Consider the following 27,917-nt stretch of genomic DNA (forward strand, 5'->3'; position numbering starts at 1 on the left):
ACTTCTCTCTCATCTTCTGAAAAAATCTCTCTCTCGTCTTCTCCTCGAGTGGCGGCTAGGGTTCCGCCTCCCTCCCACCAGCCGCCGCCTCTTCCGCCACACTCGTCCCCTCCTCGCTATGTGTGCCGCCTCCACCCACCATCCCTCGCCTTCCCCCTCTGGTCTCGTCCTTCGATGGCAGAAAACTGACACCCTGAGGAGGTCGTTCCCGGCGCCCGCATCCTCGTCGTCGACCTTGCCCAAACGGCAGGTCGCTGCTGCTGGCCGAGGTCGCCCAGGTCATCACCGCCCCCGCCGGCCTGCAGCTCATCCTACCCAAGGGCAGGGTATGTACAGTCGCTTGCTCCCCCTTCCTCCCCCTGTCGATCTCCAGAGGTGTTGATTTGTTGGGTTGTTCGATTCAGTGCTTCGAGCGAGGATGACTGTGAGTGGTTGGGCATGGGATAGCCTAGCGCCCGTAGATACATGATAGATTTGTGCTTCACTAATTGTTACACATGCAGCTATCCAATTACCCCAAGCGGAATTAAATTACTTGTAGAATGATAGCCGTAATGTTATAGTGTTGGTCCCAGTATCCGGCTATCCTTTGATAAAAACAATTTGTTGCAAAATTGCAAAAATAAGTATGTGCCTTATTTTCTCAGATGAATGCAAGGCGGCTTGCATAGTTCTCAGACTGGCATATGTGGAATGTGCTATGTGCCCAACATCTCTATCTACTCCACCGTGATCTAACTCACATGTCAAAGAATCACATAATACATTTTGCATGAAGGAGGTGCAAGAACCTACTTATCTTGCAATAGAAAGTACTGCAAGACATGTTTATCCAGAGAATATTGTGTTGGATGCTTGCTTCAAATTGGCTAATCTAACTCTTCTGATAGATAATATAGAGGCCAATCAGTAGTGTTATGTATTTCGACCAATGTCAGCTAATTTCCAGCTGTAAACAAGCAGGTATAATTTAATATTCATTTTCATGGACTTGAATCTGAATATATTTTGGTTTAGTACAGTATCTAAACTATTACTTTTGGGGTCTGCTATGAGGCATTGGGTTTAAATACTTTCTTAAGAGTTGTGTGAAATAGCATTTATTCCAAGAAATTGCAATGTATATAGTGCTACTTTATTTTATATTTTTATTTTAAAAATTGTTCCTCGACACTTCAAACTCAGAATTTTTACAATTAACTCTTAAATCGGAAATTAGCTGCCATGGCCTGAATTATCATGGATCGAGTGTGTTTTGTGTAAGATTTTTCTATTGACAATCCTTTTATATGTACACCTTCTAGGAAGTATGTGCATTCCTTCTTGCAGACAGATATGTTTTCTCGGGTTGTTGAATGCTGGAAACGAGGATTATCAGTCACAAAATACATAACAGACCTTCGGATCCATGGATGTAGCCAGCAAGGGCGCCATCAACCTGGGCTGCCTTAGAGCTTAGGCAACCATGCTGTATTTGATGTGAACAGTTCATATCAATAGCTCGATTAACTTGTGTATGTCTCATGTGTGGTTGAATACTAATTCTAACCCTGTTGCACTCTGTGCTGCCATTTGATCTAAAAAACTGAACCATGAAAGGTTCACTGTTAAATCAGTATGCGACATGGTGACGGTTGCAAAATACTGGAATGTCACAATCATCGTGTCGTACATGGATAAAACTTCATTTTGGGTTGCCCAGGTCAGCATTTCTTTCTGCAGTCAATGCAATTCTTAACATTTTAGTTAAGGACTGCCTTTGTCTTACCCTTTTCTCTTCCTTTCCCTACAGTGAGTTCCAAGATATATTTGATGTAGACTACTTCATAGCATCATTGAGAGATGAGGTCCGGATACTGCAAGAGCTGCCTCCAAGGCTGAAAAGGAGAGTTGAATAGGGATATCCTTGCTCCTTGCCGCCCTTCAGTTGGTCTGATACATCCTATTACCATAATCAGGTTTCTTTGCATCTCTCCATTTCTCGTGATGTATCTAAATCATATGCGTACCCAAATAAATATTGTAAGTAGTAATTTATGGGAAAACATATTTTACCAATGATAAAGAAGTGCATGGTCCTTCATATGAATAAATCACGTGCACGGCTTGAAAATAATGGGCTACCCATGGAGATTCAGAAACCGAGGTGCCATTTCAGTTTTCATGCACTTGGATTTACCCCCTAAAACAGAAGAGTTGGGCAGGTGTGTGGTTCAAATTCTTCGTCGGAATGGACCCTTTTGTGGTTCTCCACTTGTGGTATAAGATGGACATACTTGCCTTCTCTGGGTGTACACATGGTAGCAGGAAAGATGAGGCTGAGGAGGGTTAGAAGGATGAGATATTGCAGTTCTAGCAAGTGGATCTGCACAAACAAGTATGTGTTTGACTGTGCAGGTGATAAGGGAGCTGAAGCTGCTGGACGGCGTCGGTCTTGCAGAGGTCATCACAATCCTTGTTCCAAATAGGTCCGTCGGACTTCGCATCCCTTGCCTTGCTGCACTCTCCTGGAAGGTAATGTTTGTCACTTATTGTGTGTGTGTGTGTGTGTGTAGGATACGTCGTGATGAAAATGATATTCTTAAACAACCCTTCATGTTTGGGCACAAGTTGACTCTTCCCACCGTGTATAGAGATGATTGAATTCTCAAGTCCCGTCAATTGCTTTGCCATGTTTTGTAAGAGAAAATGTATGTGTTGATTACTACTGTGTTTTTGGTTAGTTGTTGAACCTGGCAATGTGTGTGTATTACTTGACACTGTACATTTGATGCTTCATGGTGTTCCAATACGGCCCCATCTAGCTAAGCTTGTTGGTAGTATTGGACAAAAGCAATAGATATTTCGACTTTGACAAATTAGGATATGTCTGTTTCAAGCGTGTTGTGCTTATGTTTAATTTACTCTTGTGCGTGAGGTTTTCTCATTGTCCCTAGCTCTGTACATTGTTCCTGTTGTTTAGTAAAGCTTTATAATGATGCATTGGGTTTAGAACCACAACCACAATCTCTTCCTATTTTTTATCATCTTGTTTAGAACCACAACCTACGATCTCTTCCTATTTTTTATCATCTTCTTGTTTAGTACCACAACAGATAAGCATCACTTGAGACTCCTTCTCTAAACAAGTAAGCATCATGGGCAGTGGGTATGAGGAGGACATTGGAAAAATGATATTTGGGGTGGTGATTTCCCCAAATGCTGCTTGGTTAGATGATATATCTCCTGATAATGCAGTGTGTTTTCATTTTTGTGAGTTTGACCTTTTTTAGAAAGATTTTCAATTGCAGGCCTGTCTCTTATGGATGGATGGTCACATGGGAGTAATCAGTTGACTAACTATGAAGATTGCTAGGATTGACAAAAACGCAAAAATGATCCAGTCGGTGGAACTATTATAAAACTCCTGAAGGAGGTAACCCTTTACAAAAGGGTGCAAGTGTTACTGTCTCCTGCTATATTTGACAGTAAAAAAACCAGTCAACAAGTAGTCAAGTATTCTTGATTGAAAGTCTGCAAGTAATCAAGTGGTCTTACGGAAGGCCATTCTAGAAGATCTTTGCTTGTTGTAGCTATACAATTTACCTCAATTTTTTGCCAGTTGCTAGCACCGTATTTTAATCTTTGTGGCTTTGGCGAGGATTTTTCTGTCCGCTCTTTTTCTTGTACCAAATTAACTCCTTTGACTCTAATGCAATTAAGCTTTGTTATAATAATATGTTGAGAGCAGGCTAGCATTGCTTTTATGCAGTTGGGCATAAATTGCAAACAACAAATAGAAAGGGGCGCCTTTCACCTGCCACTGCCCCAACTAAAACTTAGGCGGACAACCGAATGTGCGGAAACAAGATAAGAGCGCACAGGCACATCTCAGGAGGTGCCACCAGGTGGCGCCCCAGCCTCTAGTGTAGATAAAAGATCGTTTCGACACCTCTTTTGATTGTTATTGATGCCACAAATCATCTTCTGCTAACAATTCATGATTTTAGATAACCCTTGATTGAAAAGCCATTGCCCTTTGCATGATTTCCTCAAAAATAAGGTGCCCCACCTCAACTCATGAAGAAACCCTAGCTACCAAAAATTCAATCTCCTCTCCCCTCCGTCTTCGGTCGTCGCTCCAATGTCGTGTGGAGGTTTTGGACCAATCTCAAGACCTGCTAGCTCAGTCTCTTAGAGGTGCTCATAGAGGTAGGGTGTGCATGCGTGGTGAGTGTATGTACGTGTTTGTGAGCGTCTGCATCTGTATTGTGTTTCTCAAAAAACAAATAGAATACATTAAAAAAATAAAAAAGGTGTGCCACCGCCATGAAGTCATCCTCATGTTGTTGAAGATGCGGCGGTTCCTTTCTTTTCGGACGTTCCACATAACATACTCCCTCTGTTCCAAAATATGTGTCGTGATTTTAGTTCAAGACACTTATTTTGGAACGGATGGAGTAGATAAGATGACCGTTGCGACCCCTCTTTTGATTGTTGATGTCACACAAAACCCCATCCCACCAAACATCGATCAAAGGGTAGGGGGGCTCGATGGCTATCCACCCAAGATAACACCAGCTAGTGGACTTCTGAGGTGAAAGGGAAATCCTTACATAGGTGGGTAGCGGTCTTGGGTGCCCATAAGCAAAGCCGACAAATCAGGTCATGAGGCCATCCTCGCATGGCGACCTGGTTAGTCACGAGGATTATGTTGCGGAGAACAAGCCATGAGAAAAGTATGCATTACAACTCTGCATGGGCCCTCCAAATCTTCTCGGGTAGGAACTTGTGACGCGATCCAATGAGCGGGGTCGTGTAAGACAGACTAGAGGCGTATTGATGACTCGTGTTCCATAGGAAAGTTTAAGGGCACCACCAGCCGAATCCAAATGTCGTTGCGGACCTCATCATGAATCGATCGTTTCGTTCTTAGGATGCACAATGCATAAGAGCATACAACAGTGGTGGCGAAGGGCTCTGTGATACGAGGATCTCTAACCGTCTAGCGCAGGGTGAGGAACATGGGTGGCGAAACCGAGAGATACTATTGCTCCACCCTACCGATAGTCGGAGTATTCGTCGACATGGAACAAGGGTGGATCGAGATACCTCCCGAAGAGCATATGATGTTGTAATTGAGTTCAATGTGAGACACCACTAGAGATAGAGGGAGAGAGGGGGAGGAAGAGAGAGAGAGAGAGAGAGGGGGGGGGGAGGGAGGGAGGGCGGGAGAGGAAGAGAAAGAAGAAGGTGATTTGGTAAAATTAGAATTTAACTAGGACCTCCATGTGTATGACGTCCCACCGTCAATGAAAGCGCTTCGAGTGAGGATAAATACTAGACGTGTGAGTTCCAAAAGTTTAGGGTGCAATTTCCCCGGTTTAATTTTTTTAATGGGTTTAATAGGAGTTTCATTCCATAGTAACATGGTTACAGTCGAGAAGTAAGATTTCCTTTATACATGGAGGACCCCAATGCAACCACACACCCTTGGTGCATTCAATTCAACTATACTACCTTCGTCCTGGTTTATTGGTCCTTATTGTATTTTGTACCAAATTTTGATCATAAATTTAACTAAGAAAATGTTCATGCATGTCATAAAAAAATTATATCATTGAAAACTAGATTCAAATACGAATCCAACGAAATTATTTTTGTTGACATGCATTAACATCTTATTAGTTAAATATTTGGTCAAAATTTGGCACAAATTACAAAGAAGACTAATAAACTAGGACGGAGGTAGTATCTAGCTAGGTAATCTGCAACCTTATTTGATCTCTATGATTCTTTTTGAGGAATAAAAATCCTACCAACCGTTAAAAATGTAATCTTCGAAACTAGTTGTTCATAAGTAGAGCGATTCAAGCTATTACTAAAGAATAGAAAGAGCTGCACAACTCTTGAGTTCCAAGTCTGACTACACGAGAATGGACCCTTGAAAATGCTGCACAACCAGTGTCATATCCATCATTGTTAATGTGCCGGATCGATGCCAGTCTACAAGTTGAATTGTACTCCCCGGGATTGTGCTTGGGGATCAACGACATACTACTCAATCGATTGTGCTTGAACAAGGACGTAGTGTTCCGTGACGACGTAGCTCTGCACCAACGCCTCGCAAAAAAGAAAAGAAAATGCATGCCAGCAAGAGACACAGGAGGTTATGGGTCACAACCTGACATGTGGGGTGTTAGTTATGTGGGGACTACACGTCAGGTTGTGTATTGGCTTTGAGTAGGCTATATTATTATTTTTCATACGATCCAAATTGGATCGGGCTCTACTATCATCTATATCTACTAGATAACCCGTCCCATGGCGCAAAGACCGAGAACAAGCTAGTTATTGAAAAAGTGTGCATCAAAATATGTAGACACAGAAAGAAACATATGAAAATAAATACGGGTTGATGATAGATAGATGACTGCTGATCATAAATGTTTTCTAAGAAGCACCAAATAGCACTGGCGTTTGGCCCAGCCCAAATACATTTAAGCCCAATACACCGACCAACTCCCACGCACGCTCGTCTCTCCTCCTTTCCCCCAACCAGACCTTATCTGTTCTCCTCCTTTCCGCAAATCAACCCACATCTTTCACAGTTTCACTCGCTTCTCGCTGTTGCCAACTGTTGGCCGCCGGCCTTGCCAACTCTCGCTGCCCACCACAGCTAGGGCCCTCCAAGCCGCCACGCCGGGTGCCGGGTGTCTGCTGGTTTTGGCTGCTGGCTGCTGCCGCTTCTCCTCTCGCTGCCTTCTCCGCTCGTGCTACCTGCTGCCGTGCTGCGGACCACTGTTGCTGCCGCCGGCTCATAAACTAATCGGTGAACTGTTGTTGAAGCGCCGAAGGAGCAAGACTGCTGCAAGAGCAAGGTATGTTTCGAAAATAATTAAAGAAGAATGATTCAATGATGTTCTTCAGACTTGCATAAAGTTTTGATTGCCATGTAATTTTTGAAGTTACTATCCGCGTCAGCCATGTATTGTGCCAACTTTTGATAGACTAAGCATCCATGATTTTTGTGCTATATACGTCAGTAATGAAGTACAGTTTCAGATCCATCATTCATTCATGCGTTTTGGGCTATGCCTTTTTTAGTAGACAGTCGGCCATCTTCTGATTCAGAAAAGAGGTGACAATGTTTTTTGAATTTTTGGCTCAGGTGACACTGGTGAAACAGAAAACCATGGTCCAGGAGAGCATATCTGTAGTTATTGGTTGTAGGCGTCTTTTGGTCAGTCCGGTGTATTCCACAGTTGTGGCTATGGAGCATTTTTGGCCAGTTCCGTGTATTCTACGGTTGTGGCTATGGAGCACTGGATAATAGTAATTATCCACAATAGCAGGTATGTTGGTGTTACCATGTATCTGTGTAAACATAAATAGTGAGCATTGGATAATAGTAGTAATTATATGTTATAACATTGTTAGCTGCATCTATTTTTGTGCACATTTTGCTTTGTATTCGAAACTGCCAGATAGGACAAATAAACTATACGTAGTACATGTACATATGAACTGAATTACACCGGGCATCCTGAAGCCAGCGGGTAAAAACAATGGAACAACCTGGAAGCAAGAATGCAGCACATGCAAAAACATATAATAATGAAGGTGTATAAAACATAGCTGTTTTTGGCAAAAAGAATCAATTCTTTCTAGTGCCTTAATTCTGGGGCTACACATTTGCAGCTCTTACAACTTATCTGCGATAATCTGTCAAAGTACTGCATGCATCAAACATTTGCTAGGATAGCTGAAAGCTGAAACTATCCGGCACAAGGACCATCTAATTTTCCAAGGCTGTTAGTCACTATGTGTGAACAAGGCCCTCAAAACTCTACCCGAGCAAACACGACGTTCCATCTCCGAATAGAAAGTGAGGCACCCAGCAAAAACTCCCTTTGCAGAGACAACGCCACATCCTTAAGTTAGTTCTACACCCTTCATCAGCATGAAGAAAGAACGTATGAAAGCAGAAATTAACAGCAGTCACAAGCAATAATCAACGGCAAGCAACACCAGGTAAAGACATGAAACGACACAATGCATGGAACACACACAGTTAGAACCGGGTAAATAACTGAATCTGAAATGAGTATAAGAAAAGAAAATGCTTAGGAGGAGATGAAACCTTGGCACGACGAAAGAGAGCAGCCGAGGCGTCGAGCGAGCTGAACTGCAGCTGAATCTTCACAAAACTGGAGTGAGGAGGCGAGCTGACCGGGATGGAAAACAGATGGAGGCAGAAACAACTGGCTGCTCAACAAAATGATGGCAGCGGTTAAATGCAAGAAAAAGAATAGGGTCCTGAACACATGCCTTCTTAAATTCGATCAAGGTTTTATCGGTACAGAGTAATGAAGCTTGTCAACATAATTTGTTTTATTCTAATATATGAGAAGCATGATACAAGCGCATGCATAGATTAAGAAAAACATCAATGACACACACTAGTGAGAGGCAAACGTGCCGAGAGATTGCTGACTATTAGATCATAATCTATTTACAACATGTAAAATTAGCATTTTACCTTATAAAATTCAGGCTAACCAACTTACCAAGCTAGGAAAGCAAAAGGCATACAATGCATATAATCTATGGAATACCGAGGCAAGCAATAGGATGAACCTGTCTTTGGTGAGGTCTGAATCTATACCTATTTACAGTGTTACTGCACCGAGTCCGTAAATCTCGCAAACTTGGCTGCACAAATATTATAGGTGTCATTATTTTCTCTCAGCCAATGTATAGCAGCAGATTCCCAACTCGAGCCTGCCACTCTTCAAAATAAAAATCACATCCTACCATACCTCAGAGTCTGTGGTAAACAACACCAGCTCGGACGGCGTCCATTAGCAGCTGGTCTTTGTCTTCTTCAGCTGAAAGTAATGGTGAAGCAGATGACGAGCCAGCGCGTGAGGCCACGCCCTGTTCCTTCCCCCGCTGGTCTCACTCGCCCAATTCCCTCCCCCTGCTGGGCTTGCCGGTTTATTCAGAAAAATAAGAAAGGAACCACAACACTTGCACAATATTGCATAGATGGGAAGAAAGAGAGAGTGATAGAGATCAGGAGCAAAGTGTGAGAAGGACGCAGAGAAGCTCACTTTGGCATCACCGACGGCGCTGCCACCTCGACCTGAGAGTACCTCTCCGTCTGGATCCCTACACCCCCACCTCGGGCCATTGTCCTGCAGTCTTGCCAGCCCCAACTCGACCTGTGAGCGGCTCATCCATCCGTGGGCAGGAGAAGACGCTGCCGCCTCGGCCCGTCGCCTTGTAGCCTCGCCCGCCCCCACGGCCAGATGCGCTGTTGCACGGGGAGAGAGGAGGAAAGACAAGGGTGGCGGCGGCAGCTGGAGAGGATGAACGGGGGGAGGAGAGGTGGCGGCTAGGGTTGTGCCCCGACCTTAGATGCGGGCTGGAGGAGGACGGGGATTGGTGGATGAGTCGTCGAGGATCCCCGCGGTTAAAATTTTATCACCCAAGACGCATGCGACGCACACACAGCACGCACACTGCCAAACCAGACCCGCGAAAGACGAAGGCCCACCCGTCATCTGCCTAAGCAAGAAACATCAGCGTGGAAAGAAACAAGCCGTGGGATTGTTGACAGCACGGTGAAAAACCTCCAGCGAGGCAGATCGAGTGAAAGAGATCGCTCGCGCGTCGCGAGTGCCTCAGGTGGGCGGGTTGCCTAGCATCCTTTATACTAGACTGGATCGGGATCGCGCCCTGCCGGTCCCAACATTTTGGTAAAGCAAGTAGTGGTGCCGGTCCCAACATTTTGGTAAAGCAAGTAGTGCTAAGTTAGTAAAAATCTACGTTTAGCGTATGAAACATGATAACAAACTAAAGTGAAGAAGAAACATTCGTTTGTGATAAAACATAATGGAGTTCAATATCGACATGAAATTATAAGGCAATGTTGAGTTCAGCATGTACATAAGACCACAAAAGATAACCACTCATCATTAAGTTTGGTACCAAAATCATTAATATAGGATAGGAAGGACTGAAAGTAGGCACATAATGCAGAGCCCATGCTTTTAGCAGAGAGAACGATTATCTTTGACATAGAACTTGTACTTGTGGATTAGTAGGTGATATGAGCATGCCGCAGTATAGTACATGTGGGTTAGTAGGTGATATGAACTTGTACATTGTGGAATTTTACCTTCGCTGTCAGTATAGTAGCTCAAAGCTTGACGCATCAAGTTTGGCAAAAAGGAATGGATCAAAAGCAATGTGGTATAATAAATCAGAATTAGAGCAAGCCATTTATATAGAAAGCAGCACACTCCATATGTCATTCATAATAATTAGGTCATTTGTACATACAGATACTGAAGGCTGAGTAGTGCATTAGAGGGTAGCTGTACAGTACAGAATACATGTCTCATTACTTTGGACAGAAGTGTAGAAAAGCATAATCACACTGATTTGTTCTGTGAGTACATCCTTCGACGGTAAATGGCTCTACGAATTCCAAGATGATCCAACATGATATAAAGAATGATCCTGGCCGAGATTCTCACAATAGTATGGTCAACCTGAGTCGTCAGAAATGGTTTAGAGACAACATAAGTAAGTGGTTGAAATGTATAAACAGTAAAAGAAAGTACATGTGCAGGACAATAGACCAATTCCAATTGGATTTCTTGTAGAAACAAACATGATACAAATCCTACAAAGCAAGTTGATAATTTTCATCAAACCTTGATAGGTGGACGAACCCAATAAGAACTAAAAACTTTGGCACCATATTCTGCTACGTTTCTTTAATTCTTTTCAACATGAGAATGCAAGAAATTCATTTCCTTGTGAAACCTCATACGTTAATGGATACCCCATGGAGTCAATCCAGAGATATGGCATGTATCACCATCAAGCTAGCACACACAGTTCATCTATGAAATCTACTCCTATAAACTAAATCAAGCTAGCATACGCAGTTCATATCCAAATAGGATTACATCTCTTGGGTTCTAGTTACCCAAATCCAACCATAGATCCTCACAAGCGAGGTGGGGGGCATAGAAGAGCAAAAGGAGCTTACTTGCAAGAAGAAGTCAGACTCCAGGGTCGCGCAAGTGCTAGACATGCCATCACAAGCACCATTACGGCTCTTGATCCAGATCCCCTCCTTCACCGTATGATGCCACTTGAAAATAGACCATTTTCCTGGGTGGGAAAAAGCATGGCTCATAGGCATTGTGGAGGCTCCATCCTTTACACAAAGGTGTAGAAAAGGCAACTCATCTCCAAACAAAATAACTTGAAATAATTCTTTCTTTGGAACTGCTTAATTTAAATGCATGCAGCTCTTTATTTGTTTAGGATGTATGCAAGAATTTCTAGTAAGTTCTACATGGAAAGAACTGAACACAACTTGACAGCAAGACAATCTCATGTTTAAGTTGAAGTTGAAATTGTATGCTCAATATTTATGAAATTGGATGCTCAATATGTGTCTAACCATATCTATCACGGGCCTTTGTCACAGAAACAGGGTAAGTAATCGAGTAGGAATACCACATCACCATGTGTCAGCAGTTTTATTTATTTTCATAATAAATACACCATCACCAAGGAACATACTCAGTTTTGAAGCAATGTGTATATCCTATTATAATGTTTGGTAACTGATCATAAACACTAAGGAGCAAAGCAAGTGTGCACGAGTCCTTTTTAGTATACAGAACATCATCCTAGCATTAGAAGCAAGAAAAAAAATCACCTGCCGCCTGAGCTCTGATTTTCACATGCCTAAAACATGCAATTCATATATAAACCCAAAACAATATAATGATACATTTATAAAACTCTCTGCAGTTCATGTATAAACCAAAATCAATATAGTGATGCATTCCTAAAACCCGTTGCAATTGATGTATAAACCTTGAAGGAGTATTGTAGTTTTTTCCTAAACACGTATCTAGCAAGAAAGCAGACGGGCCCACAGCGTCCTGCCGACGCTGCCGGACCAAGGACCCATGTGTCTCCCGCCCCCATAAACCAGGCCATGCACCACAGGTCCTGCACCGCGCCAGATCTAGCCGGGCAAACGCCTGCCGGCCACCACCAAAGCAGGGGAAGACCCCGCAGCCGCCGCAAATCACCGTGCCACCGGGGGGTGAACCTGGAACCCCGACGGAGTCGAGATGAAGGCGGCAAAGCTCCGACAAATGTCCATCACATGATAAATAAAGAAAAAAACAAATTAGCGGATCTTCTACGCATATCCACTGCTATAGATTCAAATAACACTAATCGGAAAGCAAGGATGTAGCTTTACAGGACCAACCAGTAGCTAAGAAATCAGGGGCTAAACAATTATTTTGTCTAAGAGCTAGTACATACTACAGAATGAATACTGCAGCAAGAATTAATAGAACACTTGACCAGTCCAACCAAATTAATAGGTTATAATACTACACCATGTCTTGACCAGCTCCAAACTAAATTCTATTTGGATTCTGTGTAAACGAAGCCTAGTTATACTACTACAATAACCTAGAACCACTAAAGCACCCACACAAACATTCACAGTATCCTCATCTTGATGAAAGCAAAAATGTATCATATAGCACGCACACACACAAATAGTCACAGTATCCTCATCTATGAAAGCGAAAATGCATCATATAGCACGCACGCACACAAACAGTCACATTATCCTCATCTTGCTGAAAGCAAAAAATGTAAATACATACCTTGACCTGGAACGGTATGGTCCAGTCTCAGTTGACAGTCTTGATGATTCATGTTGGCCTTTAGATATGTTTTTGAACAACAATTTTTCTTGCTGCTTGTAGAAGACAACATCCTTCACATAACCACCATCTAAGCACTCCGCCAATGGAAGGCCATCAGTGATACAGGCTATCACTGTCAGCTTCACCATTTCAAAAAGATAACAAGAGACAAGCAAAAGTGCCACCTGCACAAAAAAGCAGAGGAGAGCTAGTAAATACTTGTAACATGTTCACTTCAGTATAGAGGATCCTACTTATCCAATGACCCATATATCTCAAACAGAACAGATTAATATCTCAGGCAACAGTGAATATCTAGCATGTTCTCCAAAGTTACAGAATATAACAGGTTCAGAGACTGTCAAGATCAAACAATAACGAGGTATTTTGTAGCCACATGGCAAAGCTAATAAAATTTCTTCTAATTTAAATCTCAGACATCTCACTGAAATAAATAATTTGATACATAACTGAAACTGAACTCTAACCTTTTGTTGTTTAGTTGTCTTCTAATGACTATCAACACAGGTATAACTAAAACTTCGAAAGCTTAATGTTAACTAGATTAGAACTTTCGAAGTGTAACACCATATTGAGCAAGACTAAGGTAAAAGCAAGAAAGATTAAAATTGATTACCACAATTACACAAAGAGAAGTATTTTTCCTTTTTCAGGCAACCAAATCTAACTCAATGTATGGTATGTATTTGTTATTAAATATTTAATCAGCAAAGTCTTGAGAGAGAGAGAGGGGGGAACTTACCAGTTGAAGGGGCCACAGGAGTGAGGGGTGAGGAGACGCTCGGAAGTGGCACCGCTAGCCAGCAGCACCTCAAAGGCCGAAGCCAATCGACTGGACTCCTGATGCTCACCAGCCTGCACTTGGTCCTCTTGCCTGTGACACTGTATAGCAGAAACACATAAAATTGATCACACAGAGCTTAGAGCAAGTTTCTTCTTGCAAAAATAAGAGAGCATATTCCTAACACACATAACCAATGTTATTCATTCACACCTCATTATACTTCCTTGTATAGTCGTATGTGTATATGGTTTCACTATGTGGTTTGATACACTGAGACTTCACCTCCAATTCAAGCATAAGCATATGAAAAATGGTATAGTGAACCTGAGTTTGATTTTTTGAAGCTTGGAGACTTAAATATTTGAATAAGAGAACATAAAAAAAATCTACTGAGTAATCCTCTATGGAGATCATATTATCTTTCTGGAGGAAGTACAAAGAAATGGATTGTGGAGGGATAACCTCAACATGCAAATAGTATCACTTTGAGAAAAAAATTCTAGAATCCCTTGAAACAATCACGTGAGTGTGGTGCATGCGTATAGCTTACCTTAGCGACATGAGGAAGAGGCAGTCAGAAAAACGCACAGTTGCTCTCCTTCTTCCAACTTTCCTCTTCAGCTTGCCTCTTTTTGTAAGTACTGCCCTGGTCCTGGGGAGAAAAAATTAAGCATTTACTGTAATAACCTATGTAAATTTCTTCATTCCAAAGAACAAACAAATGTTATCTTCTTCATTTGCTCATAGAAACTGAGGGGCATGTTTAGAGCCATTGGAAACAGAAGCAAATATATTTGAATTATATTCAGTTGAAAACAGGAGGACGGGTAGCTTCCACAATTTTCTAAAGCTAGCAACATAGAAAAGGGCCAGCCACCGCTTGTATGTTACCGCTGAATAAATCTAAAAGTTTTTAATATAGAAGGTTCAAGCACCTTTTTTCACACATTAGTTTGGCCATATTTAACCAGTACTAATGCAAAGAGCGTAGCTATTGCAAACCAAATGGAACATGAGATCGCAAGACTGAACCTGCTGCCGGACGGCGGCAAGGATGTCAGCGTCCACCCAACAAATCTCTCTATGAATCTTCTCCATCAGCGGCTCGACCACCAAGAACGACGCCTCTGCCAAGCCACACAAAAACATAACCAATGATAAAATCCTGAACAGCGAAGTTCAAAAGAGCACATTGCAATTACATGTAAACAACAAATAGATGGAGCTAATATCAATTTCAGGAATATTTTTGCAACAAAGTCTAGTCATGCACAACACTGCCAAATATAAGATGCTTATGGCGTCTAGCGACTCATGCACTTTGATCAAACAGAGACAAAATTGCAAGGCGGAAGATGAAGTGATGACTGCAAACTTAACCAAAAGGTTTACTGCAGAAAGAGGAGCGAGACAGATATATGCTGAATAAGTGAATCTGGTATTTCATACATTACACAACAATATGTAATAACTCATGCTGCCTAATTAATCACATTGTCAATTTAAGGTACTGCATGCCTTTCTTTTGCTTCATATGAACTGACCAGCTCCACACAAAAAAAGGAAAACTCAACACAAACATTAGACTTGGTAAGCCACAACCCATGCCTAAATGATAAATATTAAATTAGAAAATGTACATGGAAAGGCATAAATAAAGGAATGAGAAAAGAAAAGCACCTGCAATAGGACCGTTGACAAAAATCATAACTATCGAGACAACCACAACAACGACAGATCCCAGCAGTCCGACAGTCAAGAGCATGAGCAGACGACAACCATCAACAGAAAAATGTTGGATCCAACAGCAAACCCTAACCCATCCCTACACAGAGCAAAAGCAATAGAACAATAAAATGCCTAGATGTGCAGCAGGACATCCAACAGATGCATATAGTACCAACTCACAGCAAACATCCTATCAGCTGTCAGGCTCAAAGGTTCTAAACATGTCTTATATATTCTAAACCTTTACCTGCTATGATCCACCATATGGTGCTGCAAATACTAAAAAACATATTAATAAATGATTTGTACATCATGATTACTACATAGTTACTAAATTCTTAAATTTGTCTCCATTTCTAATTAGAATATGATACTACTCTGATATGCCTCCTGATTGTGATGATACTGAAAACTAAACTAAAGGATATGCAGAAGAAGCCAAATAATAAAACCATGGTGATTACCATAGGGAGAAGGCACTTCGACCCTGTAATCTTAAATATTGGGATGAAGAGGCTAAACTAAAGTATTTCTGCGTAATTAGTTGCCACCAAGAAGAGGCTAAATCACACGGCCCTAACCAAACCATGTTCCGGCCGCAATCAGATCAAGCAATCTCTAACAAAGAATGTACGCAAGCAGCACCATGACGGGAATCAGTGTAATCTCTCTAGGGGTGCTATAACTGCTACTCTGCCTCTGTTTTCAGCAAATGGAGCTAAGATATTTTCAGCAAATGGAGCTAAGATATTTTCTGTCCATGCCTAGAGAGGTTAGTGGAGGGGATGCGGCGATGGCGAGGGGCAAGCTCAGCCACTTCCGGAAGTTGGATCAATTTCTAGACAATTTATATTGACATGACCATATACGTATTACAACTTCACAGAAAATTTATTCAGAATAAATATTGGTTCACATAAGGTCCTTTCAGGCTGTTAAGTTGACTATGGGCAGGGTTGAGAGTTGACACTTGAGACTACACGCACCAAAATAACATCAAAACTGTGCTTACTTTTCACTGGTTTCTGTCAGGCCTGATATGGCGTACTCTGCAAACATTTGCAATAAAACACCTGGGGGCAATTCAGAAGCTTTGTCATAGCTGAGAGACACATCAAAGTCCTTAGTATATTTGATGGACCTGAACAACTGTAGACAACAGACAAATAAAAAGCTTGCTCAGATATATATTTTCAAACAACGGGCAAAGTTTGTCGACAAGTAAGAGATTGACTAATATCCTTCTTAACCTTTATTGGCATCTTTTTCATCCTTGGAACCAGTACTTGATCAGTACTTTCATCTTTGACAAAATCTGGGCCATCTATTTCAAACACGAAACCATAAGTAGAACTGTCAATCATCCCCAACTTGCGGTTCAACTTAATCCCATCACTTAGATTAGCAGCATGTCGTGAGGCGCCAAGAACAATTGCTTCATCAGCATCAAGGTGCTTATCTAGCTCACTCCATCCCAGGAATTCCTGCAGCTTAGCCTGGAACAGTGGAATACAAATGTGCCTCGTGAGTCAAAATGTGAAAAATAAAAAAAACAATGAGATTCAAGATAATAATAAATGGTACAGATAGATAAGGCATGTAACTCTATTCCATAAGTAAATGAAGTCCTCTGTATGACTAACAACAGTTTATAAACTCCATCCCAAATACTGAATTCTGTTCACGATGAAACCTTCTTACGAGAGAAAAGGTGTAACAAGAAGCAGGCAATCACATGCACCCAAGTTCTAAAATCAGTTTAGTTTATATGAGCATACACAGAAAGTTTCAGAAATTCAACAATGCAACAGTCCTGCATTCCATTACAGCCCCTCAATGGCAAGTCAAGTATAAGTCTTGAATGAGGGAGTAATAATCACCTGCAGTTTCGGTACCCTGGTAGCTCCTCGAATTAGCTCTACAGCATATACGTCACCAATTTTCATGCCTGAATGCGTGAGCACATCTTTGATTGGAGACAGAGCCTGCTCCCATAAATATGCACAAAGCTCTTCAAATTTTTCACGTGTTATGCTGCTTCTGTAATAAACAACATGTCGGTCAGCATGTAAAACCTTGATTTTTTTTCCTAACCATGATTTAGGATTAAAGGTGCGCTCTATGCTGAGAAAAACTGAAGGAAAGCTGAAAGCATGAGCTGGGGTAAAAGATCAATAATCACAGAACAAAGCAGTAAGGAATAAGGACATCAATGGCCAATGGGTCTACGGAAAATACCAACAATGGCATGTTAAGAAGCCGGTATAATCTTGCAAGTTCCACATAATCATGAATATGCAATGAAAATGGATGCAGAACTTCAATGTAGCAGAAACTATCCACAAGAGATATGCAAAAGCAGTACCAAAACACATTTTATTCAATTGATACTGCATATACGCACTTTAAAGGAGACAAAGAAATCAACTTGATCTATCAAAGGTCAGACCATTTGGCAAATATGAAATAATAGGGCCTGTCATCCATGCTACTCCAGATTATGTTTGGTTGCAAGCAAGAGGTCCATGTGTTCAGAATCGATCCAGGACATAAGATGGATCTTTTAAGTTTCATATAAAAAGGTCATCCAAAGATTATGCATGTACCAAAGGACACACCTGAAATCGGTATCATTATAGAGAGATTCAACTGAGATTGGAGCAGGGGTATATGCGCTCAGAATTTCTTTGGTGCGCTTGACTTGCTTCTTCAACTTAGCCATTGCTTTAGGAGACTGACAGATGTATGCTTATTAAATTGATCTGCGGAATAGTTTACCAAACGCATTTCCATTTCAAGGCCTCCCAGTTTGGAGTTCCATCTGACATCCTTAACGTGCGGAGGAATTAGCTAAAAGCATTAGCACTAGATGCCTATTCAAGATAGCGGCTAAAATTTCATGTTTTTTCAGATCTACAGTCATCTAGCATGTGAAAGCAGTAGTAACAACTTTTTCTTCAGAGATCTTACAAACAGACATATGAGTTTAAGCAGAACTGAACAGCTAAAGGAGCTGGAGAGGTGAGAATTTTACCTGGAACTCGTTGACACACACCATCTTCCCGAACTCCTTGGCGCTGTAGGACGAACTGCAGCGCGGCCCCGGCGTGTTCGTTGACGAGCGCCAGGACGTTGAACCCGGCGAGCTGGGCCGCCTGCGTGAGGGCCCGGCGCTCGGCCTGGCCGAAATAGGGCGGCACGGCGACGACGGCGTCACGCACGGAAGGCCAACGTGCGCATCGGCGATCCCCGAGGCATAGTGGAGCACCATGGCGATGGTCTCGTCGACGGTGTTGGACCTGGCCGTCGTCGGCGCGGACGGCATCGGTGCCACGGGCGTCGTGGACGAGGTCACAACGGAGGAAGAGCGAGTCGGCGATGGCCCGCGCGTAGAGGATGGACTTGGCGAGGAGGTCGCGCACGCGGGAGAATACCTTGGTCGGGCGGCGCGCGGTGATGCCGACCGTAAATGTAGCGGGGCTGGCGAGACGGGCAGCGGGACGGACGGGGCGGGGCTGGCGAGGCCGCGGGGCATCGGCCACTGCGAGCGGGACGGGCGAGGCGGGACGGCGGGGTCGTGGTCATCGGCCACGGCCACGGCGAGCGGGGCGGCGGGGCGGGGTGGGCGAGGCGGCGGGGCGGGGCAGGGCGGGCGAGGCGGCGGGGCGGGGCAGGGCGGGCGAGGGAGTGCCGGGAGAGGAGGAGGCTAGGGTTCACCACGCGAGCCGGCCCTTTTATACCCCCACCACGCGAAATGACCAAAATGCCCTGGTGGGGGCATGGTATTTACATTCTGTTGCCATTACTATTCATTCCAGCAGTGTTTTTTCCAGATCCAACGGCCCAGATTTATCCAAACGTCAATCCAACGGATGAAAACGCATCAAGGGACCCGATCCAACGGCCCAGAATCGCTGATCTCTGTGGAGCCTTGTAGGAACATCCTTTTCTTATCTCTTGATGTTCCATGCCTTGTAGGAACATCCTTCTCTTATCTCTTGAATCCAAACGTCGATCCAACTGACGAAAACGCATCAAGGGACCCGATCCAACGGCCCAGAATCGCTGATCTCTGTGGAGCCTTGTAGGAACATCCTTCTCTTATCTCTTGATGTTCCATGCCTATTAAGGGCATCTCCAACGTTGACTCTCAAACCGCCCGCATACGTCTGGACCGTGTGTTGCGCTATCTAACGCGGGCCTGTATCGGTCCGAACGCATTTTATCTAAAAACAACGTCGGATAGCATCCACGTAGGACTCCAACACCCCTGGCCCACTAAATCCCCACCTCGGTCCTATTTTCTTCCATTTCGCTCCTTCTCCCCCCTTACTTTGCATCTTCACTGATGTAGGGTGGAAACCCTAAGGCCGATCTTTCACGAAATGGAGAGAATCCTACAAAAAACACGAGGGAAAGACACTCAAATCAACGAGAACAATCACACATGTGCTAGATCCATGAATATAAAGAGTGATACAAGATCGAAACACAATAAATGACGATATAAGAGACGGTAGTTCTTCTCCGTGAGGAGATCTTGAGGAGTCTTCCCGTTAGGGGTCTTGAATCCACTTGGGGGATCTTCTCCGTAGAGGTCGCGGTCTCTGAAGGAGAAAGTATCAAGTGGATGAGCAAAGCTCTATCTCCAAAATGAGCTATAACATTGTCGACCCTAGAAAGAGGGAGGAGGAGGAGTATATATAGTCTAGGGTCACGAAAGGGTACATGGGCCTCGGTCCAACACGCTGTGCACAGACAGGCGTTGGTCGTCCGACAGCTACCGGACGTCCGGTGGCTCGTGAGGGTCCGGTCGTCCGGCTGGTGTCGGACGTCCGGCGTTTTGGCTCTGATCAGGTGGCGTCGGATTTCCGATGGACGTCGGACGTCCGGAGGCTTCAGACTTCCGATAATTTCCATTTTGTTGTGTGACACCGGTCGTCCGGAGGGGCTCGGTCGTCCGGGCGCTGGGAGGTGTCGGACGTCCAGTCGCTGGAGTCCTCGTTGGCTGGTCCTTGGGTTGTCTAGTTGACGCTCCACGCGTCGAACATCCGGTCCAGGCCGGTCGTCCGGTGGCTGTAGGCTCCTGGCAGCTCCTTCTCTTGGTCCTTGTACTTGGCGTCCTCGCGAGCTCGTCCATTGGATGTAGTTGTCGCGTTGCTTCCCTCTAAGTACTTGATCACACATACGGTTTCCTCTTGAGGTAGTAGCCATGTCTCACATGTAGAAAGTGGTAGTTCGGAGAGGAGCGAGTTCACCTTAGTTTCGATAGACTTTGCTCGAGCTATTGTCATTGGTCCAAGTGGTGTCGTGGGAGACGTAGGTAGGTCCATGGGGATGACCATGGGATGCTCCGCATCATCTTTCCCCCCTGAGAAAGATCCGACCTCGGATCAAAAGCCTCATCACCATGGTATGGAGAGAGATCCTTGACACTGAAAATGTCACTCATGAAGTACTTATCTCGTGGTAGGTCGATCTTGTACGCATTGTTGTTGTAGCGCTCGAGCACCTTGAATGGTCCGTCAGCTCATGGTCGTAGCTCGGACTTGCGTTCATTGGGGAAGCGTTCCTTGTGAAGGTGCATCCATACAAGATCTCCAATGTTTTATATCATGGGTTGCTTGTTGATGTTGAGCTTGGTCGCGAGTCATTAAACTTGGTGCTCAATGGTGTGCCTTGTATCTTCATGCATCTTCTTGAGGTAGCTCACGGGTGCACTTGCATCCATGTTGATTCGCTCTTGTAGTGGTAGAGGTAGAATGTCCAATGGGGACAACGGGTTGAAGTCGTAGATGACCTCGAAGGGGGACTTGCCAGTAGTAGTCTCCTACGCGGTTGTAGGCATACTCGGCGATGGGTAGGCACTCCTCCCACTCCTTGATGTTCTTCTTGATCAACACGCATAGGAGAGTGGAGAGCGTCCGGTTCGTGATCAACACGCATAGGAGAGTGGAGAGCATTATCTCCGCCCTCATGACTTGGGGATACATAGTTTGTTAGCTCTCATAAGATAATCATCTTTGATGTAATAATGTTCCCAAGATGTATACATCAAACATTTGGCATATGTGATAGCAAAAGTAGGATCATGCGCATACAAGTCTTTTATGTGCTCAAAGCCAATGACATTCAATTCAAGTTGGGTAACAAGCATGCATCTATGGGAAAGCACATCCGCCACGACATTCTCTTTGCCTTTGATATACTTGCTGACATAAGGAAAAGACTCAATGAATTCACACCACTTAGCATGACGCTTGTTCAACTTAGTTTGACACTTAAGATACTTAAGTGTTTCATGATCCGTGTGAAGAATGAACTCATGAGGGCGGAGATAATGCTCCCAAACATGCAAGACTCTCACTAAAGCATATAGCTCTTTGTCATAGATGGGGTAGTTAAGGAAAGTTTTTCACTAAAGTAAGCTATGGGGCGCTTCTCTTGCATTAACACACCTCCTATGCCATAACCGCTAGCATCGCAATGGATCTCAAAAGGTTTATTAAAGTTGGGTAATGCAAGCAAAGGGGCATGTGTAAGCAAATTCTTAAGCTCATTGAATGCGGTATCTTGTTGTGGTCCCCAAATAAATGGTTCGTTTTTCTTACTCAAGGCATGCAAAGGTAAAGCAATGGTGCTAAAATCCTTCACAAAACGACGATAAAATCCGGCTAAGCCAAGAAAACTACACACTTGTTTCAAGTTTGTTGGTTGGGGCCAAATTTTAATAGCTTCAATCTTAGATTCATCTACGTGAACACCCTTAGAATACACAACGAAACCCAAGAAAACAAGCTTATCAACACCAAAAAGGCATTTGTCCATATTAGCATAAAGGCGCTCTTTTCTAAGAGTTTGCAAAATGGTTCTAAGATGGGTCACATGATCTTTGATAGATTTGCTAAAAACAAGAATATCATCAAAATAGACCACAACAAATACACCAATGTAAGGGCGAAGAACAAAATGCATCACATGCATAAAGGTGTCGGGTGCTTCGAATAAGCCCATAGGCATGACTAACCATTCATACAAGCCAAACTTGGTTTTGAAAGCGGTTTTTCATTCATCACCTTCTTGGATGTGTATTTGATAGTAGCCACTTTTAAGATAAATTTTAGAGAAAATTGTGGCTCCACTAAGTTTGTCTAGCATGTCATCAAGGCGTGGACTGGGGTAGCGACAATGAACAGTGGTAGCATTGATAGGACGACAATTAGAACACATGCGATATGTACCATCTTTCTTTGGAACAAGGATTACCGGGACAAAACATGGGCTCAAGCTTTCTTGTACATGGACGTTGTCGATGAGTTGTTGAAGTTGCCGTTGGATCTCCCTAGTTTCCTCGGGGTTGACGCGGTATGGATCCTTGTTAGGAAGAGGTGCTCCGGGGATGAGGTCGTTACGGTGTTTGATGCCTCGAAGAGGAGGTAGACCCGGAGGTAGCTCGTCGGGGAATACATATTTGAATTCCTGCAATAGAGAAGACAAGACTAAAGGTAGATTGTGAGAGGTGTTAGTCCTTGCCACTTCATCCTTGCACAAAAGGACATAGTGCATAACACTTGATGGGTTCTCACACACTTCTCTCATCTCACTTTTGGTAGCGAATAGAACTAAGTTTTTCTTGTCATTCATCGTGGAGGCACTCAATTTGGGCTTGTGGAACTCACTCTCTTTTTGGTGGTTCGCTCTCTCATTATTCTCTCCATGATGGGTGGTTGCTTGCTTGTCGGTGATCACTTGGCTTGGTGACATAGGTCATAGCACATACTCCTTTCCCTTCATCTTGAAGCTATAGTGATTGGTTCGCCCGTTGTGGGTGACGCCACGATCAAATTGCCAAGGTCGTCCAAGTAGTAGATGGTAAACGGACATAGGAACCACATCACACTCCAAAGTGTCTTCATATGCTCCAATCTTGAAGGAGACTTGAATGGTGCCGGAGTTGCTAAGCCATTGGACCTTGTAGGAGCAAGGGTGCTTCATCCTAACCAATTGTAGCTTGGAGCATAGTTCTTCACTAGCCAAGTTGTGGCAACTTCCTCCGTCGATGATGACCTTCACGGACCATCCCTGTGTGGAAGATATGGCATCTTTGGTCTTCATCTTGTTGGTGTTGAAGTGTCAAGACCTTGGAGACAACGAGAGTGGGGCTCAAATCATTGTCGCAAAAGACTTGGTCATCTTCATCTTCACTCACTTTCCGGTGCATGGCCATGTATTCAAGCACGCCCGTTTCCTCTTCACCCATGGAGTCGTATGTGCCATCATCGTTGAGGATCATGGTGCGCTTATTGGTACGCTCGAAGGACTTGTGGCCTCGGCCGCTGCATGTGAAGCATTTGATGGAACTTGTCTTGATGGTCTCACCATGGAGTCGTTGAAGCTTGGTTGGAGGAGTCATAGTTCTTGGAAGAGTATTTGGCATATTGGAAGTCATCTTGCACTTGTCGCTCTGCCTTGGTGGCTTTATGCACTAGCTCGATGAGGTTGGAGTAAGGTTGGAAGTCGGCGATCTTCTTGATAGGGTGATTGAGTCCATTGAAGAAACGTGCCATAGTTTGCTCATCATCTTTCATGACATTTGCTCGAATCATGGCAATCTCCATTTCCTTGTAGTGTTCTTCAACGCTCTTTGTTCCTTGGTTGAGGAGTTGTAGTATCTTGAAGAGGTCGCAGTTATAGTATGTTGGCACAAAAAGCACTCTCATGACTTCCTTCATTTGATCTCAAGTTTGTGATGGGTGGTTCACCTCTTGCCTCTCGGCGCTCAATGATTTGCTCCCACCAAATGAGGACATAGTCTTGGAACTCAAGGGATGTCATGGCGATCTTCTTCTCTTCTTCATAGTTGTGCAAACAAAAGATCTTATCAACCTTCAATGCCCATGAAAGATACTCTTCGGGATCATTGCTTCTGGAAAACTTGGGCATGATGAACTTGAGTTTGCGATAGCGTTGCTCTTCATTGTGTTGGGGTCGAGGGTGATGACGCCCTTAACGAGGAGGGTTGTCAACCTCAAGTTTCTCCTGGCGTGGAGGATTGCCATTGTCTTGTTTCTCTTAGCGAACTTGTGGTTCTTGTCGGGCTTGTTGTGCTTGTCTAGCTTGTGGAGGAGCTCGTGGAACTTGACGGTGCAATCATGCTTGATAGTTCCTCTCTTGAACTTCATTGCGAAGTGCTTCTTCTTTCTCACGCGGATGTCGATTGCGTGCGGAGACGGCGCAACTTGTGTCTCGGAGGGCATGTTGCGCCTCAAGTGCTTCAGTTTCATGCCATTGTTGTCATTGATGTTGTGCCTCAACATCTTGTTTGTCTTGGTGTTGGTGCGCTCGCTCTTCCTCTTGGTGGCGCAAGCGTTGCCTTTCTTGTGCTTGCTCAAGGGTACACTACAAAAAAAAGACACAACCGTGACATTTTGGGCCGAACAATTTTTTTTTCCTGTCATGCTTATGACACTTCTATGACGATAATTGTGACAAAACCCGGTATCATCATAGATGTGGTGGGCTCCTACTTCTATGACAAAAAATCATGATAGAAAATGGACTTTTCGTCCTGGGCGAGCCGGAGACACAGCTGTATGACATTCTTTGGGCCGTCCATGACGGAAAAAACCATGGTAGAAGCGAGGGCGAGGAAAATATCGGGGAGTTCCTGGTTACGGTGGGTGGTCGGGTCCGAGCGATGCACGGAGGGATTGCGCATTTCTCTCGTACGCGTACGCGCGTGGGTGTGAGGCGTTGGGCTCTAACCGAACCCGAGTGAGGCATTCGCCTGCTGAACCCGAGCGATTGCACTTCAGGCTATGCATTACTAAACCCGAGCGATCGATCGATCCCTAGCTGTTAACTGAACCTGATCGAGCGATTCCTTCGCTACTGCTGCTAACTGAAGCCGATCGAACCTCTGCCTCTTGATGAACAATGAGCGTTGTTGGGGGTTGGATGAACAGTTCCCTGTGGGGGTTGGATGGACAGGACCCCATGGTAGTAGAGGTCGTTGCCGCTGGATGAACAGGACCCCGATCGAGCCGGTTGGGGGTGGATGAACAGGACCCCGTGGAGGGCTGGATGAACAGTAGCCCGTGGAGGGGTGGTTGAAAAGTAGCCGGTGGAGGCTAGATGAACAGGAGCCCCGTGGATGAACAGTAGCTGGTGGAGGCAGGAGGGAGACACCGTGGATGAATAATACGTCTCCAACGTATCTATAATTTATGAAGTATTCATGGCGTTTTATTATCATTCTTGGATGTTTTACAATCATTTTATAGCAACTTTATATCATTTTTTGGGACTAACCTATTGACCTAGTGCCTAGTGCCAGTTGTTGTTTTTTGTTTGTTTTTTACATCGCAGAAAATCAATATCAAACAGAGTCCAAACACCACGAAACTTTTTGGAGATTTTTTGTGGACCAGAACACCCAGGATGGGCCAGAGCAGCACCTAGGGGGTGCCCGAGGGAGGCACAACCTACCAGGGCGCGCCTGGGGGGTCAGGCGTGCCCAGGTGCGTTGTGCCCACCTCGGTGGCCTCCCGCACCCCCTCTTTACCCTATAAATTCCCAAATATTCCGAAAACCCTTGGGGTAACCCTAGATCAGAAGTTCCGTTGCCGCAAGGCTCTGTAGCCACCGAAAACCAATCTAGACCCTGTTCTGGCACTCTGCCGGAGGGGAGAATCATCACTGGTGGCCATCTTCATCATCCCGGCAGCCACCACGATGAGGAGGGAGTAGTCCACCCTCGAGGCTGTGGGTTTGTACCAGTAGCTATGTGTTTAATCTCTCTCTCTCTCGTATTCTTGAGATGTCATGATCTTAATGTATCGCGGGCTTTCTTAATATAGTCGGATCAAATGGTGTTTTCCCCTCTCTATCTTGTTGTGATGAATTGAGTTTTTCCCTTTGATATTTCGTTTTTATCGGATTGAATACTTTTATGGATTCGAGAACACTTGATATATGTCTTGTAATTGAATACTCGTGGTGACAATGGGGTATCGTATTGATTCACTTGATATATGTTTTGGCACTCAACTTGCGGATTCTCGAGGTGACATTGGGATAATCTATGCATAGGGGTTGATGCATGTTCTTTTCTTTGTTTCTCCGGTAGAAATTTTGGGGCACTCTTTGAAGTTCTTTGTGTTAGATATTGAGTATTATGAATATGAATTTTCTTTGGTGTTATTTTAGTATGAACTCTATGATAGATCGAACGGAAAGAATAGGTTGGTGTTATTTTAGTACGAACTCTTGAATAGATCAAACAGAAAGAATAGCTTTGAGGTGGTTTCGTACCCTACAAACAATTTATTCTTATGTTCTCCGCTAGATAGGAATTTTGGAGTGATTCTTCATCACACTTTGAGGGGTGGTTATATGATCCAATTATATTAGCATTGTTGAGAGATTGCACTAGCGAATGTAGGGACCCTAGGCCTCATTTTCAAGCATTGCAATACCGTTTTTGTGCCCGTTTACTATTTTCTACCTTGCTGTTTTTATTTATTTAGATTATAAAAATATATTTCTACCATCCATATTACACTTTTATCATCATCTCTTCGCCGAACTAGTGCACCTATACAATTTGCCATTGTATTTGGTGTGTTGGGGACACAAGAGATTTCTTGTATTTGGTTGCAGGGTGGTTTGAGAGAGACCATCTTCATCCTACACCTCCCACGGATTGATAAACCTTAGGTCATTCACTTGAGGGAAAATTGCTACTGTCCTACAAAACTCTGCACTTGGAGGCCCAACACGTGTCTACAAGAATAAAGTTGCGTAGTAGACATCAAGTTCTTTTCTGGCACCATTCCCGGGGAGGTGATGTCGCTTAAAGCTACGTCGGTATTTCCCCAAAGAGGAAGGGATGATGCAGCACATCGGTGGTAGGTATTTCCCTCAGATATGAAACCAAGGTTGTCGAACCAATAGGAGAACCAAGCGACACAACATAAATAGCCTCTGCACACATATAACAAATCCTCGCAACCCGACGTGTTAAAGGGGTTGTCAATCCTTTTTGGGTAAAGGTGCCAGAAATTGGTGTGTGCGGGAAAAAGTTGTAATTGATTGAATAAATAGATCGCAAATAAAATAAAGTGCAGCAAAGTATTTTTGGGTTTTTAGATTAATAGATCTGAAAATAAAAGCAAATAAAAGTAGACCGCAAAGGCAAATAATACGAGAAAGAGACCCTGGGGCCGTAGGTTTCACTAGTGGCTTCTCTCGAGAAAAATAGCAAACGGTGGGTGAACAAATTACTGTTGGGAAATTGATAGAACTTCAAATACTCATGATGATATCTAGGCAATAATCATTACATAGGCATCACGTCCAAGATTACTAGACCGACACCTTCCTGCATCTACTAATATTACTCCACACATCGACTGCTATCCAGCATGCATCTAGTGTATTAAGTTCATGGAGAAACGGAGTAATGCAATAAGAACGATGACATGATGTAGACAAGATCTATCTATGTAGAGATAGACCCCATCGTTTTATCCTTAATAGCAACGATACATACGTGTCAGTTCCCCTTTTGTCACTGGGATCAAGCATTGTAAGATCGAACCCACTACAAAGCACCTCTTCCCATTGCAAGATAAATA

The 27,917-nt window shown here is 43.8% G+C and overlaps 3 long non-coding RNA genes and 1 pseudogene across 22 annotated transcripts; 2 read left to right on the forward strand and 2 right to left on the reverse strand.

Annotated features, from left to right (window-relative positions):
- Window positions 1-3,746, forward strand: LOC123060747 (uncharacterized). 3 transcript variants are annotated; one of them, XR_006428116.1, is made up of 3 exons: window positions 2-1,702; window positions 1,793-2,514; window positions 3,277-3,746. It is a non-coding gene; the product is annotated as an uncharacterized lncRNA (long non-coding RNA). The 3 variants fall into 3 exon arrangements; XR_006428117.1 differs by having other exon boundaries at window positions 3,291-3,746; XR_006428115.1 differs by having other exon boundaries at window positions 1-1,702; window positions 1,793-3,746.
- A 2,635-nt stretch (window positions 3,747-6,381) lies between these two features.
- LOC123060748 (uncharacterized) lies at window positions 6,382-14,684 on the reverse strand. 18 transcript variants are annotated; one of them, XR_006428124.1, is made up of 9 exons: window positions 14,584-14,684; window positions 14,102-14,203; window positions 13,510-13,649; window positions 12,705-12,931; window positions 11,048-12,130; window positions 9,096-10,541; window positions 8,802-8,965; window positions 8,123-8,694; window positions 6,382-6,847 (listed from the first exon to the last, which is right to left on the reverse strand). It is a non-coding gene; the product is annotated as an uncharacterized lncRNA (long non-coding RNA). The 18 variants fall into 18 exon arrangements; XR_006428118.1 differs by having other exon boundaries at window positions 11,048-11,172; window positions 11,890-12,931; XR_006428125.1 differs by having other exon boundaries at window positions 8,123-8,247; window positions 8,648-8,694; window positions 8,802-8,962; window positions 11,048-12,931.
- Window positions 6,576-7,410, forward strand: LOC123060750 (uncharacterized). Its single transcript, XR_006428136.1, has 2 exons — window positions 6,576-6,860; window positions 7,151-7,410. It is a non-coding gene; the product is annotated as an uncharacterized lncRNA (long non-coding RNA).
- A 1,603-nt stretch (window positions 14,685-16,287) lies between the features above and the next one.
- LOC123056856 (heat shock 70 kDa protein 17-like) lies at window positions 16,288-24,536 on the reverse strand (annotated as a pseudogene).
- Between the last annotated feature and the right edge of the window lie 3,381 nt (window positions 24,537-27,917).

Source organism: Triticum aestivum, chromosome 3A, assembly GCF_018294505.1.
Source record: "Triticum aestivum cultivar Chinese Spring chromosome 3A, IWGSC CS RefSeq v2.1, whole genome shotgun sequence".
Classification (NCBI taxonomy): Eukaryota; Viridiplantae; Streptophyta; class Magnoliopsida; order Poales; family Poaceae; genus Triticum; species Triticum aestivum.